This window comes from Pholcus phalangioides, unplaced genomic scaffold, assembly GCF_987345545.1.
Source record: "Pholcus phalangioides strain wild (caught in Gottingen) unplaced genomic scaffold, Ppha-v1.0 ptg000001l_1, whole genome shotgun sequence".
In the NCBI taxonomy this organism is placed as follows: domain Eukaryota; kingdom Metazoa; phylum Arthropoda; class Arachnida; order Araneae; family Pholcidae; genus Pholcus; species Pholcus phalangioides.
In genome coordinates, this window is record NW_028301594.1 from 11,215,206 (window position 1) to 11,234,830 (window position 19,625).

General features: G+C 35.3%; 2 protein-coding genes across 3 annotated transcripts in view; one reads left to right on the top strand and one right to left on the bottom strand.

The window, feature by feature from the left end:
• The window catches only part of tho2 (THO complex subunit 2-like protein), a 28,496-nt gene extending 11,668 nt beyond the window's left edge, over positions 1-16,828 (bottom strand). Inside the window, exon 1 of one of the 2 annotated variants that reach the window (XM_089253305.1) lies at positions 16,502-16,828. The gene's annotated coding sequence lies outside the window, so the exon portion shown is untranslated. Of the gene's footprint in view, positions 1-15,378 lie in introns of both variants that reach the window. The other variant, XM_089253306.1, reaches the window with a different exon arrangement.
• Positions 16,829-17,494: 666 nt separating this feature from the next.
• The window catches only part of Phlpp (PH domain leucine-rich repeat protein phosphatase), a 50,584-nt gene continuing 48,453 nt past the window's right edge, over positions 17,495-19,625 (top strand). Inside the window, exon 1 of the mRNA XM_089253463.1 lies at positions 17,495-17,580. The gene's annotated coding sequence lies outside the window, so the exon portion shown is untranslated. The remainder of the gene's footprint in view (positions 17,581-19,625) is intronic.

Consider the following 19,625-nt stretch of genomic DNA (forward strand, 5'->3'; position numbering starts at 1 on the left):
TTTTTCCGAAGAAGTTGAACATATTTGTATAAAGTTGGATTGCTTATGGACAATACTTTTACATACTGTATAAAAGACTCTATAACTTTCACTCTTCATTTAATTGTAAAAATGCCACACAATGTTCATTTTTCTAAATAAGGAAGCCTTGAAAGTATGGCAACTTGAACGTTTCACAAATTTCTAGACAAATTAATAGAAGTGTGAGTCAGCTGTTCACAAAGTCTTACCAAGAAATAGTGATTTTTATCAGAAAGAAATGAACTGGAAAGACAAGAAAAACAAGAGACAGAAAAATGACCAACCATTTTTTTTTTTCATCATAAAAATTATCACTATGTGAAGTCTTTTGGCATATTAACTCTGCCAGCAAACTCGGCTCGATCATTTCCCTGACAAAAAGCATGTACACTGTTGCACGCATATATAATTCAAAACCGTCCAATTTCAATCTAAATTATATCATTTCTCGGTAATATACCACTGAAAAGCACATTACAGACAGAATGTCAATATTTTGCCACTACCACCCCTTCCAAAATCAAATTGTATATATATATATGATCTTGAACACAATACCAGTTTCCCATGAAATCTTACACAGAGATAAATGAATTCAATTCAGGGCTTCAACATATAATATAAAGGTTAAAGGCTCTCTACCCACAGGCAGGAAAAAAAGCGAGAGGATAAAATGTTTTTTTCAGAAGAGATAGAAAAGAAGTTAAGAGCTGGTATTCACTTTGTTTTCGACAATGGAAAGGAAGAGAGATCTCTCCTCTTTAGATCCCTTTATTTATTTACTCAGATAGCAGATTCAGTGACCTTGGCTAACATTGTCTTTCAGTATGTAAAATCCAATCCTTCAACTGATACATTTCCTCTCAGTAGGAGATCTGTAGGAAAATGTTGATAAGGATTTTTTTCTCACCCAGGGGATCTAAAAATAATTTTCTGTGGAAAAAAGTAAAGACAAACCACTTTAATATGTTGATTTATCCTCTTTGATTTTTTCCCTTCAGATTTTCCCTGACTATTCACAAATATTTCACATTTTCCCTGACGGTTTTCTGATTCCCCTGATTTTTCAGGTCACTGATTGCCCTGTAACCATATACCTCAAAGTACACAGTTTGTCGAAGTATCCTAGGAAGTACTAACATTATGCAGGGCTGGAACTCGGCGTGGGGAAGGAAATTGCCCAGGCCAGCAAATTTTACGTGAAAACAAAAAACACCATAATGGGGTGGCAAATCATGTTTGCCCCAGGTGTAAAAAACCTAGTTACAGCCCTTACATTGTGTCGCAAAATGCCCTTGTCAATAAAACTTCATGTGCACCACAAACAAGCTCGATTATTATGAGCCATCTCAATTTCTCATATGCTTTTGAAGAATGAATGCGTAACAATTATTTTCTTGACCCAGATGACTCGAAGTATAACTGTCATGACTTGAGGCGCGAACCTCACAGTACTTTCAATAAACAAAATAAAGGGGGCATCTGTTATTAAGACTTGATGAACAACTGACCTAAACAAATTTAACAACTGACTTATGTAACCAACCAAAATTTCAACCAGTCATCCGTTGTTGGCCCTTTGACTATAAATTTGACTTTTCATCAACTATAAAATCATTCAAAAATACCCCCTTCTCTTTCAAATTAGATTTTTATGAATCGTTACACATCCCAACAAACTCCACTAAACTTGCCAACAACTTAACACACACACCCACCCTTCTAAAAATTCTGGCAATAGTTTCGACAGGCCCCCTTACAATAATTTTTACTCATCATTATCATGTTCTCTTAAGTGATTGGTAATGCCAATTCCCCCTCCCCCTGCAACTGTCTTGACAAGTGAGCAACCTGTTATATGATTTTTTTTTTCGCTACTGAAGAAGGAACTTTTTGCAGTTCCCAAATGCATATAGTAGTCTTTTCACAACATATATTTTTAGTATATCTATCTATATCAAGGCTGGAAAAGCACAAGGTCGACTAAAAAAAATTGGTATTGGTGCCTAAAATTTTCTTTGTGCTAAATTGCAGGTTGAGAGCAGCACAAAATGTTTGGAATTTATAGCAGTGTATCTGCCAACATGGAAGGTCACTATGCCCTGAAAAAAAGTAAAAAGAAGCATTATTTTGGACATTTTTCTCCAGATAAAATTTTTTTTGGAGCCTAAAAATTTTTCTGGCGCCTAGATTTTTTTTACCGACTTGCCCAGTCCTGATTTATGCTGTCTACATATCTATATTACTTGTTATTTTTACCGGAAATTTGTGAAACAGTCCATCTATTCCATTCAAGATGCCATGCCTGCGAGGTCTTACAAAAAAATGAATACGAAGGTTTTAACAACTGGCTGTTGCGAAGATATATTTTGGAAAGAGAGAAAATTCAGCGGCCCTTGCGGGGAATCGAACCCATGTCCTTTCACTTTCCAGGTGAACGCCCTAGACCACTAGACTACAGAGGCACCGAATCTCTCAATCTTTCCTTGGAGCTTGTGTACACTGAAAGGGACCGTACATGGACGGCCAGACCAGACTCAGGCCAAGCTCACAACTGCTGACGTTGCCACCAGATGGCGACTTACACAAGGATGACGTCACTCTCCGCTACCATATGAAGGTTTTAACAACTGGCTGTTGCGAAGATATATTTTGGAAAGAGAGAAAATTCAGCGGCCCCTGAGGGGAATCGAACCCACGTTCACCTGGAAAGTGAAAGGACATAGGTTCGATTCCCTGCAGGGGCCGCTGAATTTTCTCTCTTTCCAAAATATATCTTCGCAACAGCCAGTTGTTAAAACCTTCGTATGGTAGTGGAAAGTGACGTCATCCTTGTGAAAAAAATTAATGTCGCATGGCAGTTTTACAACTAAACGAAGAGCAATTGAGTCTTTCATACACTGCGTAGAAGTACTGTCCGTGTGCAATTAAACTTTATGCAAATATATTAAACTTTAGAAAAAATCGCTATTTTATATATTTTTTTTCTACAATTTTGAAAAAGATTTTTTTTGTAAATTTTTTGTTATAACTCAAATCAGAATTTTGTTATTCATGTCAAAATTATTGCAAAGGCGTATGTTATTAGTTCTGCAATTGTGCGTTAAAACTTTTTCGGATGTTGCTTGGTTTTTTTTTGTTCATATTTTATATATATTCAAAAAACATTCTATATACTTTTGAGATGCACTATATCAGTCGTGTGCTACTTATGACTACCAAGTGCGTAAATAGGATATTAACTAGCTCATTTGAGATGTATATTTCAGGTTTGACATATTTTTATTTGCATTACAAAAGATTAAATAAATTTCTCATTAAGAAGTTTTTATTTTGGAAAAACTTCTGCAACCTACACTTGGGAAACCACTGAGATAAGACGATGTTACTTAACACATCAGGGTTCCCAGCAAAATCTGCTCAATCATTTCCCTGACCAAAAACACACACTGCCATGGGCATATATAATCTGAAAATGTCCAACATTATAGCATTTCTTGGTACATGAAAAACACAGTACAAACAGAATTGTCAGACATTGCCCCCCCTTCCGAAACCGAATTGTATATAATGCCCTTGCATACAATACCAGTTTGCTTCAAAATCTCGAACAGAGATCATTGAATTCAAAATATTGTTTCAACATAATAATAGATAAAAGAACTGAAAGCATGATCAGTAACAATGAACCGGTTTCTGAAATGACCTGTACAGGTATATATGAATGATATGGATGCACCAAACTACAGGCACAACTGTGCAGGTATAACTGAGCGCGTGTAAGGGCCTTTATGATTCCAAAAGTATGCAAAATCCCCCCCCCCCTCCAACTGATAAGACATTCTACTCATGCATACCAAACTTTCTCTTAGTGGGGGGGGGGGGGGATATAGAGGAAAATGCATATAAAGATTGTTACTAATGTTTTTCTTTTTCTTTCACCAGAGGATCTGAAATAATAATTTTTTATGGCAAAAAGTGAAGACCAAGCACTACAATGTGAATTTATTCCCTTTCAATTTTTTTTTTCTTCAGATTTTCTTGGACTTTTCTCAAATATTTCATTTTCTATGACCATTTTCTGGTTTCCTGATTTTCCAGGTTGCTAAGAACCCTGCACATAAATGCGGATGTGACGAGTAGGAGCTTCCAAGAGGTGTGACAAATCTGAACAAGGACACCCGACCCCAGTAAATAAAAAAGCCACAATTATTTAACCCTTTAAGTGCCACAGCAAAAATCACTAAACTCCCTTCAAAATGCCATCTTTTTTATTGGAGTAGGCTTTCTTCCAATTTTCCGAATATGCAAACTGAGGGGTGAAGGGAAAAGTTTTTATTGAAAAAAAAATAAGCTTTACAAAATATTTGGGCTTGCCAATGCTAAAATAAGACTTTCAAACCGGCAAATTATCTTGTCAATGCTGCTTAAAGCAAGGCTGGACAAGCACCAAGTTGCCACGGCGAGTAAATATAGATTGTTCTTTAAATTTAAATAAAACAATTTAACCTAAGTTTTTTTTTTTGTTGGATAATTGAAGTCTCAGGACCCTAAAATTTTCTGAAATTATTTCAGCATGTCTGCTAGCAGGGAAAGGTGTCCCTAAGTCCCATAGAATTCAAATCAAAGAATACAGTATTTTGGATTGATTTTGTTCGGAAGAGGGTGGAGAAAATGCTATAGATGCCTAAATATTTTCCAGATTGTCAAGTCTCAAGCCCAAGAATAAAGAGTTATTGACCCATAGGATTCTATCCTATTCATCATTGAAAAATCTAAATATTTATAAAAATATTCATTGGGAGAATATATTCCATGGCTTAACTAATGCCACTATAATGACTAAAATATCAATAAAAGAGACTAAGATATCACTGAAAATATTCTACACATGTTTACTAATTCAAGTCTGAATTAAGTTTGAAATTAATACAAATACAATGCCACAACAGGCAAAATGCCCAACGAGGTGGCTGAGAAAAAAGATGCCCATAACAAATATGGATATCATATATTTCAATGGATGCCAATATTAAGTCTGAAGACAACAAATAACTTTTGGAATAAATGTCAGAGTACTTTTTCTACCATTACTAAACCCCACATGCACCTCATAAGGGTCATTCCCAAAAAAAAAAGGTGTACATTCCACGTTTTTGAAATAAAAAATTCAAAATTGAATTTTCAAAATAAAATTGATATCAAATTATAGCCAAAGACTTGAAGTTTAATATTTCATAAATATTTTTCACTTTTATTTTGTAATACTTTATTTTATGAAAATCATGTGGATTTTGTCCACTCTGTTACAAAAACAAATATCGCTCTAAAAAAAATATTTCTGCTGTTTTTATCTCTTAAAATAATGAACTCAGCTTATTTCTTACACACATATAAAAAAAAGCGGTTTTAATTTTTTTTTACTTTTTTCTGTCGTTTTGATGATTATTTCAAAATAGCACATGGAAAAGTTCATTTTTTTACATATATTTAGCTACTTAAAATCAAAACTTATTTCTGACAGACAACAGGTTGGTAATTTACAATTTAACATCTTAGTTTGAAGTGTTCTTAAATTTTTCTACCTGTGAACTGCAAAAATGCTTCCTGTAACAGAATGGACATCATTGTAACAGAATGCACAGAAATGTTTAACTGAGAGAAAGATATCTCAAATATTCTAAATAGGCCATGCAAATAGATTTTTATTTTACAGAATGTGATATGTGACCTAGAAACTCCTTCATAACCATTGAAAAACATCCACTCCATGACCAAATTCTAAAAACATGCACCCCCATCTCTCGTAGTTTGAATTTTGGTCTGATAACATGCTTAAAATCTGGTCAAAGTGGACAATGGACTTGCTCAGTTGTATATTATATCATTAGGAGGATTTTCCTTATATTTCAAAGTTTTTTGTTGAAATTGAATAGTAATTTGATGTTGGTATAAATTTCACGTTCATGCCTCCCACATTAGTGATCCAGAGTGGACTGAGGGAGGAGGGGGATTGGGCCTGGAAACAAAAATATAGGAAGATAATGGTTCTGTCCCATAAAATACAGAATGTATTGTCATATAACAACCTTCCTTTGCACTAAAATGCTCCTTATGACACATCTCCCTGGATCTGTATTACTTTACTTTCATATTTTACTAAGACTGTGATAAAGGGTTTAAATTGAATAGATAACCGATTAAAAAAATTCAACTTAAACCTTCAAAATCTTTTAAATAAAAAAAATTTACTTTAAATCATAGTTTTCATTCTGTTCCGTCGCTTTAGTTTTTGGAAGGCATTTACATCTACTCTGTTACAGTAGAAAATAGGAAAATTAGCTTAAATTATTATTTTTTCATTATAAATTTAAATGATTGATGAATTTTTTTTTCTTCATATTTTGAACATATCTCCATGTAGTGTCACTTGATGTTGATATAGATGGGAAAAAAAAAACTGTAATTATTTATAACAATGACGTAACAGAGTGGACATCCGACATAAAAATCTGGTAGCATACTAAAGACATAACATGAATATTAAGTCATTTTGCAAAAGTCAAATCCAAAATTATTGATTAAGCATTAAAAGTAAACCTTTCAATGAGCTCATAAGTGTTACCAGATTTAATCTGGAATAAAAATGTTTCCCAAATGACTGTAACAGAGTGGACATTTTAATATGGGAAAAAAAAAAAAATTCCAAATTTTATTGTCAGTTTTATTTATCTATGACACATATATAAAACGTGATTCCAAGTTTTTTGAAAAAAAATTCCAGAGATTTGCACCAAGTCTTTTTGTTTAACACTTTTTTCAAGCTGGGACAGCCAGATTTTGAGGTTTTGCTATAAACAATGATTTAAAAAAAAAATCAGATATCTGAAACAAATTAAGAAATGTCATACGACAATGTATTTTTCTAGTACTTCTAAATGAAGTACTAGAAAAAAATTAAAATTACTACCAGATTGTAATTTTTTTTACAAAATTTCAGAGCAAAGTCTCGGAAACGGTTTGTACTCTATTTTTTTGGAAATGACCCATAAATACCCAAGTAATTGGAGGAAATTAATTGCCAAAAAATGCTGTGTACCAACAATAAAACAACTGTTTGGACATGTGCACTTTGTGTGTTAATGCAGTGTTGCCATTCAACTAAAATAGGCATTATTTCATTTGTATGTAATATGCATGAAATTTCAAAAATACAGTAAAACCTCGTTAAGTCGTCATTTTTCTTCACACCCTTCCAGCTCTCATAGACCACAATGTGATAAAACCCTCGTTCACTCGTCGCTAATTTCGGTTAAGTCGTCACTATGAAAAAGTTTGAGAAAGTGGGACAGACTATTTTTATGGCTCCCATTAAGAAAAAAAGCTTGTTAACAACATTGCCACATGCTTAAAAGCCACCATAAAATCCTATATACCCAAAGGGAACAGTTTAAGTAACGAAAGTTCATTTTCTAAGGTTTGTGAAACGTTGGGGACTGTTCAAACTAGACCTCATTTCTGCATGGGCTCAACTGGAGAAACCGCGAGACACCCAGGCTCTGTCGCAAGAAGCAACTTAAGCACTTCGTCCCCCCCCCCCAGGGCATCTCCGGCAAAACCAAAATTTATTGATACGTCAAAGATTACACATAGTGCTAGGAAATCAAAAATTATGTAAATTGAAGAATCAAATTAATCAAGTCAAAGTGCAACGCGCGCAGGCACGGATAATAAATAATCATAGAAAGCATGGACTCTACTAATTTAGGGCTTGAAATTTAAACAAAATATTTTTGTTGAAAAAAACAACATTCTTTCCCAAGTTGAAGTTTTCTGTTTACTTTTCCCTGCCAAGGGCCCACCAAGTCAAAAGTGTTCGAGATTACTTTGTAGTTATATCATGAACTACTGATGAAGAATTAAAATACTAAAATTAAATTTGATGTCTAGGTAAAATTAATGTGCCATAGAGAGTTCTAGCATGAAGAAAAGCTACTTAAAGCTACTAATAGCTTTAGACTAACAGAGCAACTGTAAGTCTAAATTAAAAATTACTAGTATAAATCAAAGTGTACAGTACATTTTATCACAGTAATTTAAGTAATAAGCGATAAAAAAGGTAGAAAATTTCTATTATTTATTCTTTCGTGATCTATAAATTTTATTAATATTGTTATTTTGCTTCATACTGTAATAAATTTCACATTACTTTAAATTTGTACGATTTTCACAACATTGCACACTGAAACTGACGGCGCTCCGCTTAAGCAGTCATAATGTGACGACTTATCAAGGTTTTACTGTACATGGAGTTTTTCTCGGGGAATTGGGGGGGGGGGGTAATCTTAGAACCAAAAATTATGTGTGGCTAGTGCTTAAATAATTTTTCCAGTTTGTAAATCCTGCGTTAATTCCATACAAATGAGGGGGAAAACGTCCGGAAGTTTATGCCGTTTTTTCCTCAACTTATTTCATATTTTTGAATTCAAATATATCAGCCAATTTTGCACTTAGAAATAGGAATTTTTTCGTTGGCCTCAGGGTAGGGGGGGGGGGAAACTTCCTAATTCAGTTTTTGAGTATAGGGTGTCCGTATGAACAGTTTGTATTGTAATAACTATACAACTCCTTGCAATATGAATGACGTATGCCTCTTGGACCAATGGTTCGCCAGTAATTTTCAGCACAAGGTATTAGCTATGCTCCCTGTAGGTATATGATTATAATTATTTTTAGCTTGAACAATGTACAAAGATTTTAATGGGAGTTCATGACCAATTTTTCGTCTTCCGCTGGAGAGTGAAAGCTAAGTCATTAGTTTGGAAACGTGTTGCAGACCGCTTACATGATCTGGAATTGGTCTACAGGCAACTTTGTGATTTGGTTAGTAATCTTTGGGTTCATAGTGTTTTTCAGAACAGTATAGCTCAGGTCGTCTTCAGTTCAACTTCCCGTGTTTGATTAATCAGTCCTCAGAATTTAGTCTGGATTGTACACGGTTAAAAAGTGGTTTTAAAAGTGCACAAAACCTCAGAATGCTCTAAAATCTAAATAATTATTCAACATAAGTTACAGTTTCCATAAACACCACTTTCAATTTATTTTTTTCACTTGGTGTGTTATAGATATTAATTCATATCTCATTTTTCACACATGATTATGAGATGGATTCTTATACAATATAGAAGAGGGTAAAAACCATATTATTTACTGTGGTACCTATTATTACTGTACTACCTAGCCAATTCTGATTTGACAGAATTGATCTTCTACCCAAAGTTTGACCTTATATCTTTGAAATATGACAATGATTATGTTCCCATTTCAAAGTCCAACTTCGATTGAAAGCTAATGAAATTAAATCTATTGAATGACCATCTCACAGCTTTGATATGACTGAAATTTTGGCTAAATAAATTTCTGAAAATTTTCTTTCAAGGAATACCTAGAGAATGCCATTAAATTTTTTTGGAGAAAAACATTGAGAGTAATGCTTAGAAGACACTGAACAAGCTTTGGATTGATCAAAATCTTTCAAATAAATGGCTTGTAGAACAATTATGAAAAAGAGGGAAAGAAAAAAAAAAAGAGGCTTTATATGGTGAAACTTTGGTTAACGAGCAAAAAAATTTTGAAATTTTTTTGATTCGGTTACCAAGTGATGATTCGCATTACGAGCAAAACCTTTGTGCATTGTTTATTTAGTTTCACATTATCACAACTGAGTGGATGGTTTTTAGCTTATGCCCACTGTGGAATTGTGGGTAATATTCTCTCCTACAGTCCCCACACACAATCAGGGCACTTCACTCGAAAAAGTATTACACATGTGAGTATGACTTTACGGCACAGAACTACATGTGCATTGCAACCATGAATATGTTTGTTTCCAAAGGTTTTTTTAACTTTGCTTGGAGAAACTGTGGGCATTATTGAATGTGACTATTAGGAGCTAGCTCGTGAATAGGAGCCAACTGCTGTTGAAGAGATTGTGTCCTTGGGAAAGAGGTAATGGAGGTAAATAAGAACACTCAAGAACTAGAAGAGCAACATGGGCAGGAGTTGACCACAGAATGAATGGATGGATCTCCATTATTATCCTCTTTATCCCACCAAAAACTTACTGACCCTACACTTCGTGCCCTCTATTATGCTCCCTCTTTCCAAACTTTGACTTATCTAATTCCACTATCTTATTTGTGCCACCCATTTCTCTGACTTAAACTAAAAATTTGATTAAAAATGATCTCATTGATGAAGTGCTGACAGTTGCCCAAGGTGTTTAATGTAGAGGGGAAAAAATCCTCGGCTTCCTGCAGGATAGTTCACCTTTCCTCCCCTCATAAATAAGCACAGAATCTCCCAAAGATTCAACATGATGCAGCCGAACAAACAGCCATATGTAATTGATTTTTATAGACTCCACAAAACTTACCTTCTTTGCTAGCCTCAAACAAAATTATTGGGAAGGGCTTCTCTCCACTGCTAACTTCACATAAGTTATACTTCAAGCAACGCAAATGATTTAAAGAGCCTAGTTTGCCTCAAAAATTCCAAGAAAAGGGACCTATCTTCCCACCAATAAGCATATGAAGATACAGGGGTGGGCACAAACCCTCCCCCATTCAGTGGGAAAGTTTTTCATTGGCATAAGCGGGAAGGGCAGAGCCTTCCTGGACCCCTATATACACCATGTGATTTGCCTCCCCTCCAGTTTGAGGAGTCTGTATCTGCTTATGCAGATAGGACATATAAACTACTATGTTGCTTACTCCCTACTGACCCAAAGTTGGCATAGAATTTGAAAATTTAAAACGACGGTTTTTAGAGAACTCATCCTGATATTTTTTTTAGCACTATAAAACAGTAAGCATGATAAAAAATGGTAAAATGGAATGGTACACCCTGGCTTGATGGAAATGTAGAGGGGGACAGTTCGGCAACACAAGAAAGTAAAAAGAGGAAGCACACGCGGAAAACAAAAGAGGATCAATGTTAATGCTTCCTATGGGATGCCTGACCTGAGGTTGATGCCAAAGAAATTCCTTTTGAAAACCCAGCAACTAGAAAAAAACTATTTAAACTGGCACCACCACCTGCATCACAGTGCTGCAAAGAAAGGAAATGACAAACCTACAAGCCATAAAAAGAAGGAAATAGCTGACCAGAAAAAAATGCCAATAGAAAGAAATATACAACACGGTTAAAAATAAATATTCACACAAATATAAATTAAAACACAATTGCAGATGAGCCTACAATCGCCTAGACAAGTGGTCCTCAACCTTATTTGACTCACTGAGCTTTCTGTGGTAGCCTATATAATTTATAGTGTCCCTCCCATAGGACTGTTTTTTATTTACTTAGTTACTGATTTATTTTTATTATTTAAAAATTTATAATTATTTTTTTCAAATTCAATGTTTTTTTCCCCCATTTTTGAGCAGCCACAGAGTCCCTGGGGCAGGGTATGAAAAAATTATAATTTTAAAAAAATCACAATCAAATTTTTTAAATTAAAATTAACTGACTGCTAAATGACTGATTAAAACAAATCTGGTTAATCATTAAGAATGCATATTTTCATATTACCCAACTGCTTTTTTCTCCTAATTGCTCAAATTTAATTCAGCATTAATGAATAAACTACAAGCAAAAAGTAAAACCACTAAAAATCTGTGTTTATGTAACACGAGAAAGGTTGTTGAGCCCATATAATTAATAATTAAGTCCATGGATTAACTTGTAAAAAGTGATTTTATCCACGAGCCCCCCCCCCCCATTAAAGTGAATGAGCGGTGGCATTTTAGTATCACACATCCGGTGCAGACCAGGGTTTAAGCTACGGTTGCATTTTTCGCAACATGCGAAAGAAAATCTTTGAATGCGAAAGAAGTAGTAACCACTTTTGCAAAAATGCGCACAGGAGGTACGAAACGAGAAGACATCCAACCATAAATCATTAGTATTGTGGCATTTTGCTAAAACTTTTTCCCCCATTTTCGCTAACAGAATTTTTTATCTAGCTTAAACCCTGGTGAAGACATGTCAATTCACTCGATGTACAACCAAAGGGCCATTCAGCATCAACTAAATAAAACAAATGCTATTGGCAAGATTGTTTCTTGCACAATTGGTGGATGTGTTTTGGACTTGCATGATGTTACTTTAGTTTATACACATATTTATTCTTTCATAGATTTAATGAGTTTTGGTAAAAACATAAGCAAATTCAAAATTTTAATATGAAAAAGTCGAAAGCCCAATGATACCTGTTACTATAATTTTGAATCAGCACCTAGGGCATAGAGTTTAAAAGGCTTTAACAAAAAAATTATTTCTAATTAATCAAGGGAACCCTAGTGCCACACTGTAATGCATTGGAAATACTTAGTGCAGTTTAGCTAAGTGCTAAGTTCAACTTCCTATACTTACTGCAATTTTTTCCATGCACAAAATCTAGAAATAGAGCAGCTTTCTTTCTGCACTGTATCTAGGGGTTAGGTTCAAGTCTATGTTTACCCCAAAGATCTTCTATATTTCTTTTTCATCATGAACTTTACTATGTATCAGTAATATGCATACCATACCAGGTTACTTTTACTTCAATATCATTGAAGTTATGTAAAGAAAAAAACGAAATCGTTTTCAGATGTACCTACACTTTTCTTTCTGAAATTCTTTGAACTATTATTTGATATAAAATGAAAGATTCAGCCAAAACAGAAAATGCTTTGGAGGGGGGGGGGGGAAGGGTAAGGAAGCCTGTTTTCAGAGCACACGTGCTTTCAGTGCAAAGCCAGGATTACACTATAAAAGTTTCATGTGAAATTTCTTTAATAAAACTTAAAATTGCATTCAAGCAAATGTAACCTGGAGAATGCTGGGAAGAAAAGGCTTATTGGTTGTTTTCAATTTTTTTAAAAGATCTTTTATCAAACTTTTATACGGTAATACCAGTCTCAGACTCTTTGTATCAAGTTGAACAGTCTGGACATTATAGATCTTTTCCATCTGAATGTATCTGACACAGAAATGAGCTAACCATATCACAAAAGGAGTGGGGGGGGGGAGGAAACTCACCATAAACCATAAGTCAACTGGGTTGTGTCAACACCAGCTTGGTTTACTAACGCTGATGTTGGTTGTGTACATGTGAAATAAAAAAGATCTTCAGCATTCTGTATATTCACGTTTATATAATTTTGAAGCTGCTCATTTTTAGCCTTCAATCAGTTTGTATTTTTTTAGCAATCTGTGTTTTAAAAAACTTTGGGCAGAAGCTGGAAAGAAACGTATGGGAAAGTAAAGTTTTGGCTAAGGAACACGATTCTGGAACGAATCAACTTTGTTAGCCGAGGTATCAATGTAATATTGATATTAGTTATAGCTTGAATTTCAAACAAACAAACTTTCTTTCTTGGACATATTAGTAACTAAACAGAAATCACATTTCCAAACCTCTGTCTATCACAAGATTTTATCGGTCTCACTACTACCTCATTTTAGATCTTTCATCCCATAGGCCCTATAACACAGAAACTATGTACTTACGTAGCGCGAACATTTAACGTATGTTCAGATTGGAATACATTAGACTGTAAACTTGAAACCATCAGAGCCATTGTAAAAGACGGGATGGAGGGGTTAATGCTATGATCAGTGATGAAAAGAGTAGAAAATTCATGAAGTCAACAAGAGAAACCACTTCAGCAAATATCACAGAAAGGCCATTCAAAGAAAGTGAAGTTGTACCTTCCGATCCAATACTCTCACTGAAGATCAAACTGATTCTCAAAACCTAAAAACCATACACGTGCCAACTAAAAACTTAGGTTTCAAGCCTCCTGAAGATGCTATACCACAGAATAAACAATGGGGCATTTATTACATTCCATGTGGTGATTGCCCTCTTGGTTATATAGGACAGACTAGGAGACCAATAAAAGCAAAATTAAATGAGCATGATCGCTGTGTTAAGATTCAGAAATGTGAAAAACAGAGTTTTTACAAAGTAAATCCACAGCTGATTTGGATCTATATGGAGACATATATTTGAGATTTTAAACTATATATTAGTAAATGACAATGAATCCACACCACCGAACGCAGCACCACAACTTAAGATTCATTATGAACGGGAGTTATAAAATTTGAATAGAACAATCGGGTAGCTCCATTTTACAAGCATTCAATCAGGATGCTGCATTAGTCTTACATGCAGGCTGTCATCTTCATTCTGACCACAATGTTTGAAGCAAACAGACATACTTTTTTCTGCTAAGCAACTAAGAGTTAAGATTTGGTATTCAATCCAAGTGGGATCCTCAGACAGCGTTGATAAGTGGCTAAATATATTTTCCTCTGAAGACAACACAAATTGGTGTTAAAATGCATTAGGCGTTTATGTATTTGCCTTATTCGTTGGCATTTCTTAATCTACTTGAGGGCACAGTTGATCTACTCTTCCAATATTAAAATGTAATCATTAAATCTGTCAATATCATGGCAATAAAAATCTTTCAATTACCAGTTTATAATATTTATTCAAATAATAAATAGCTTAATTAAAATTCAATATCAATCATTCGAAATTACCAATAGTTTTATTTTCAATTATAAACGTTAATTTATGTTATGATTGTGATGAATTTTAAGAAAATTGATATTCAGCCACAGAATATTCGATCAAAATATTAGACAAATATCCTGTATTCGTCCCATCCCTACTACTAATAGAATGTTACAACCTAACCTGATAACTTAGGAGAAGGATATCCACAGTTACTCACGCTGACAAGGAACAAAAAAATTGAAAGCTGCTTCTTGAAAAGACGCTGAATAAACAAAGAAAGGTTGAGGTTAATGCCCTCGGTAATCAGCTTGACCAAACCTTGAAGACAAAGGAAAATCCATTTGAAAAATCCACTACCTGCACACAGATGGAAGGATGAAAAGTTCTGGAACAGCTGAATCTCATATTTTTTTGGCCAGCCTACCAATAAAGAACTCACTAAGGGCGAATCCGCGGATTATACTATAACTGTTCAACCAGTTCACAATCATTTAGAATTATTCAAGGCATGGATATAAATTTTTATGCAATCATGCCACACATTTCGATTTCCTGTTACAAATAAATGCATGATATTTTGAAAAAAAAAAAAAGACTAGTGTTAATAAATTCATCTGAAATATCAGATCTAGTGATATTTACTGAATTTAAAAAACATCCTTCATTGTAACCCCAAATGTAAAAATTATGAACATACACGTTATATAAATACATAACATGCTTTCCCGGATTATAGAATTAATTGTTTACACAGAATGAATGAAAAAGAAAACTGAATTTACATATTTGCACATTGGCTGGCCAATCATGCTCATTTCTGCTGGCGAGATCCAACAGGCACCTCTATCTGAAACTGGGACCAAGGAGCACTGTGCCGACACGCAAACACACACACATTTTGTTGCCCAAGTTCATACAGCAGAGCCACTCTCCACTATCACCTCAGCGATGTTGACAGCAGCACGAAATCTCCTCCAGCTTGTAAAACAATGCATTTCCCCAAAAGGGTGAAGTCCACTTGCACACATTTGTCGATGACCATACTTCAAGATGTTGAAGGCACAGATTCTTTCTCTCAACTTTTATCATGCTTCAGGGATGACGAATCCTCATTGAAAACATCTCGTTTGAATCAGCCAACATCGAGGAAGCTTATATTGTTCAGATTTGACGGAATAAAAGACTTCGCTGCACCAATTTCTCGTACGTCACAGATAATTCCATGGAGACTACTGCAGCTCATCGTCTCGGCACAACCAATTGAATATTCTCCGCTCTTTGCCATGGCTCTTGACATTATCAAAGTATTCCGTGGACAACACTGGTATGAAAACTATTCAGGAGCTAATAATCGCTTCAATGACTGACATCTCAACTGGACCAGTTTCAGAACAATACGGAGACGCTTGCACCTTCTTGTATTTCAAGCTGTATATACCATTTCTTACTTATAAATTATCTTACTCTACAGATACAGTCCCCCAACTATCTTTGCGATTTTCATCATTTTCCAAGGGTTTCCGCTAAATTCAGCCTCGACTTGTATCCATCGTATGACTTCCTCGTTAAGACCCACAACTGTCCATGATCTAAAAGCAACAAAATTATCTTGCTTGATATGCCCTTCTAAGGATTACCAAGCTTCAAAATTTCTTTATTCTTCCACTGGAACATAACAGCCGCTAATTGAATGAGATGCTATAAATGATGGGGGTCAAGATCAGCTTGACTCGAACCTTCGACGATCTTCCCTGGAAAAAGGAATAGTAATGACGTGGCGACGCGACGTAGAGGAAAAAATCTTGATTTGATCTTTTTTTTATTTATTTTTTCGGTAATCAACCGGAGAAACAATAAATTTTTTTTTTTTGATTATAGAGGAAAATGGAGAATCGGTAACTTTACCTTTGATTTGTTTTTTTGATTCATAAATTGAATTAGGGTATTCAATGAAAATAATGCAGGCGGAAGAGCGATGTCCTTTTACTGGTTTAGGTTTAGCTCAGTGAAGGATCTTCTCCCAACATCGACGAGACCTTGAGGGAAAATCAGTTCATAGGCAACATCTGAGTGGGGGAAAAAAAATGCCGTTGAGATGACTTCGACTCGAGCGAATCAACAGCTACGGCAGCGATAGAATCGACTCGTGGATGACGGAAATAAAAAAACGAAAAAATTCGACAGCAATCGATTTCACGGCAGGGTCGTCGCCATTTCGCTGTTTTGTTTTCGCGACGACAGCTGGGGAAGTTGTTTACTTCGTCTAAATTTTGTTTCCCTAAAAATTAATTTTACGTTTATTCCACGATTTCTAAAATATTTAAACATAAACTCATATTCAGAAACATTTTTTTATTCTTCAAGTAGGTTTTAAAAAGTTTCATTAAATTAAATTCAAAATGATTTTTTGTTTTTCTGGTAATCACGTCAAACTTTAGGTAAATTTGAGTGGCATCGAAGGTTTGTTTACATTTCTCATATGATGTCTCGTAGTTAACAAGGAGGTTGTGATTCATTTCTCTATGCGTTGTTAAAGCGCTTCATGTTTTAGAAAAATTGGTCATGATTTAGAAATCATGTTTGTACATAAAATAGAAATTCGATAGCAATCGATTTCACGGCACGATCGCTTTTTTTCGCAGCGAGCTGTGAATTCTGCTTTTCTGATGTTTTGTTTTCGCAACGATACGATAGTTGGTGAAGTTGTTTACTTCATCTACATTTTATTTTCCGAAAAATTATATTCAAGTTTATTCCACAATTTCTTAAAAAACTTATTTTTTAATTCATATTTGAAAACATTTTTCATCCTTTAAATTATTGTAACGAATCTTATTACATCAAATAAAAAATATATGCAATTATTATCACATGAAACTTTAGGTTAATGTGAGTGGCATCGAATGTTTGTTTACATCTCTGACAGGATGTCTGATCATTAAAGCGCTTTGTTTTGAAACAACGGATCATGATTTATTCATCAAGTATGAAGATTTAATTTTGTTTAATTAATCCATTAAGTAATTTTAATTTAATTCACAAATTTAAATGTGGTTGATGTTTTTGTGCTACTGGCTAGCCAATGTTTTTATTTTCTTAGGCGAGCGTGTTTTATTTTAATGAGTGTGTGTCACGAAAGAAAAAAAAATTTTATAATCATATTGTCATTAAAAAAATTATATATAATTTATATTACAATAATTATAAATTATAATTATTAATTATTTAATTTATTCACATTTTCTCCACCCGTGGCTCCCTTTGTCTTGTCATCGATTATCCGCGGCTCCCCAAAACAGTGTAGACAAAAACCACTTCAAAGCTCCTAATAGGTTTACACAAAGTAATTGAACGTTACCAATTCTTCATTTCTCCTTTTTAGTCTAATTTTGTTGACTACTATTTCCTCGAATTTGCCACCCTGTGCTATAATCCGCTTCTTCCCCCACCCCCGCAAGTACACCTGTGTCTCTAAAGTCGCTCTTTTAGGCATTCACATGCTTGCACACTGTTTTGGTCACTCATATGTTTGCACACGCTTTGAGTCGCTCATTGATCGGGACCCTCGTTTTGTAGGTCTCTCGTTTTGTCATTGAAGAAACAGGCTTGCTCACGCTCTAAGTTACTCTTTTGCTCACTCACCTGCTTGAAAACTCTCTAGGTCACTCTTTTGGTTACTTTCTGACGTTGTCTCTTGCTGTCTGTATAGAGGCTGGTTTATTGAGGGTTTTCAAATTCCGCCTCCCTTCTCATACTCTACTAATTTTCTTGGCCACTCTTTCCCCAAATTTTCCGATCCTCCGCCCTGGGCTACGGCTCCCCTTTAAATATGACATATGACACTGGTTATGCAACATAACTGACATGGCTGCCTGTACCTTAGAGCAGTGGTTTTCAACCTTTTTTTTGACCCGCGGATCTTTTTTGGTATACAGTCAAACCTCGTTAATGAGTCTCTTGGGAGAGCAAAAATATGACTTGATAAGCGGAGTGACTCATTAAACGGAGTAAGCCATAGCTGTGCCAATTCCTGCCTGAAGATAATTGGGACTTCCAAAAAGTGATCCGGTAAGCGGAGTGACGTGTTAACCGGGTGACGCACTAACGAGGTTTGACTGTATAATGTCTATGGCGGAGTCCGGTAGGCCTTCTTTTTAATCATTAATAAAATTTACTGATTTACAGTATATCCCGTTTATAACGTTCTTCCAAAGAATCACCATGATGAAACTTTGTAAGCAGGAGTTCTCGATGAGTGGTATCAGCATAAGGAAAAGTTGGGGAGGAAGGGGGGGGGGCTACGAAAAGAATTCGTAATGAGCGGAAAACGTTCTAAGATTGAACGTTGTAAGCGAGATTCCCCCTTCCCCATATTTTATTTTCCTCAAGCAGCCGCTGAGTCCCTGGAAAGTGCACACGGAGGTTCCGCGGAGCACTGGTTGAGAACCGCTGCTTCAGAGAAATAGAGAAGAGGCTTCTATACCTCTTTTAACAGCGTCTTAGGCCACGGACAAAATGATGTTCTGAAGGCCCCTCCTACCCTAGTGGAGTGTACTAGCCTACCAATTTACAAACTTACGTTTTGGAAATCGCAGCACCAGATTCAAAGAATGCAGGAGGGAGCATAGAGGACCCGTGTCTCACTCACCAAAACAATCAAAATTAAAAATGAAAAAAAAATTGTATGAAACTTGAAGTACGTCTTATTAATCAATGCCTGTTAAAGGTTAGTAACTCGCTAGTTCTCTGGAAATTATTTCTTTTGCCACCCCCATCCCCTCTCAAATCAATGCCAAGCTGTCTAGGTTCCGAGTGAGCTGTTTGCGAGCTTTCGGCCCCGGGTCATTTCTTTTTTGTGAGAGGAAGCTCCAGTGGTACACAAGACGGATGGGAAATAAATGGGGGGGGGGGGGGTATGAATGAAACATCTCTCTCGCATCACTCACTGCCTGGTTTGATAGATGTCAAGGCCAGTGATTAACAAACACTGATCCAGGTACCGTATATACTCGTGTATAAGCAACACCAC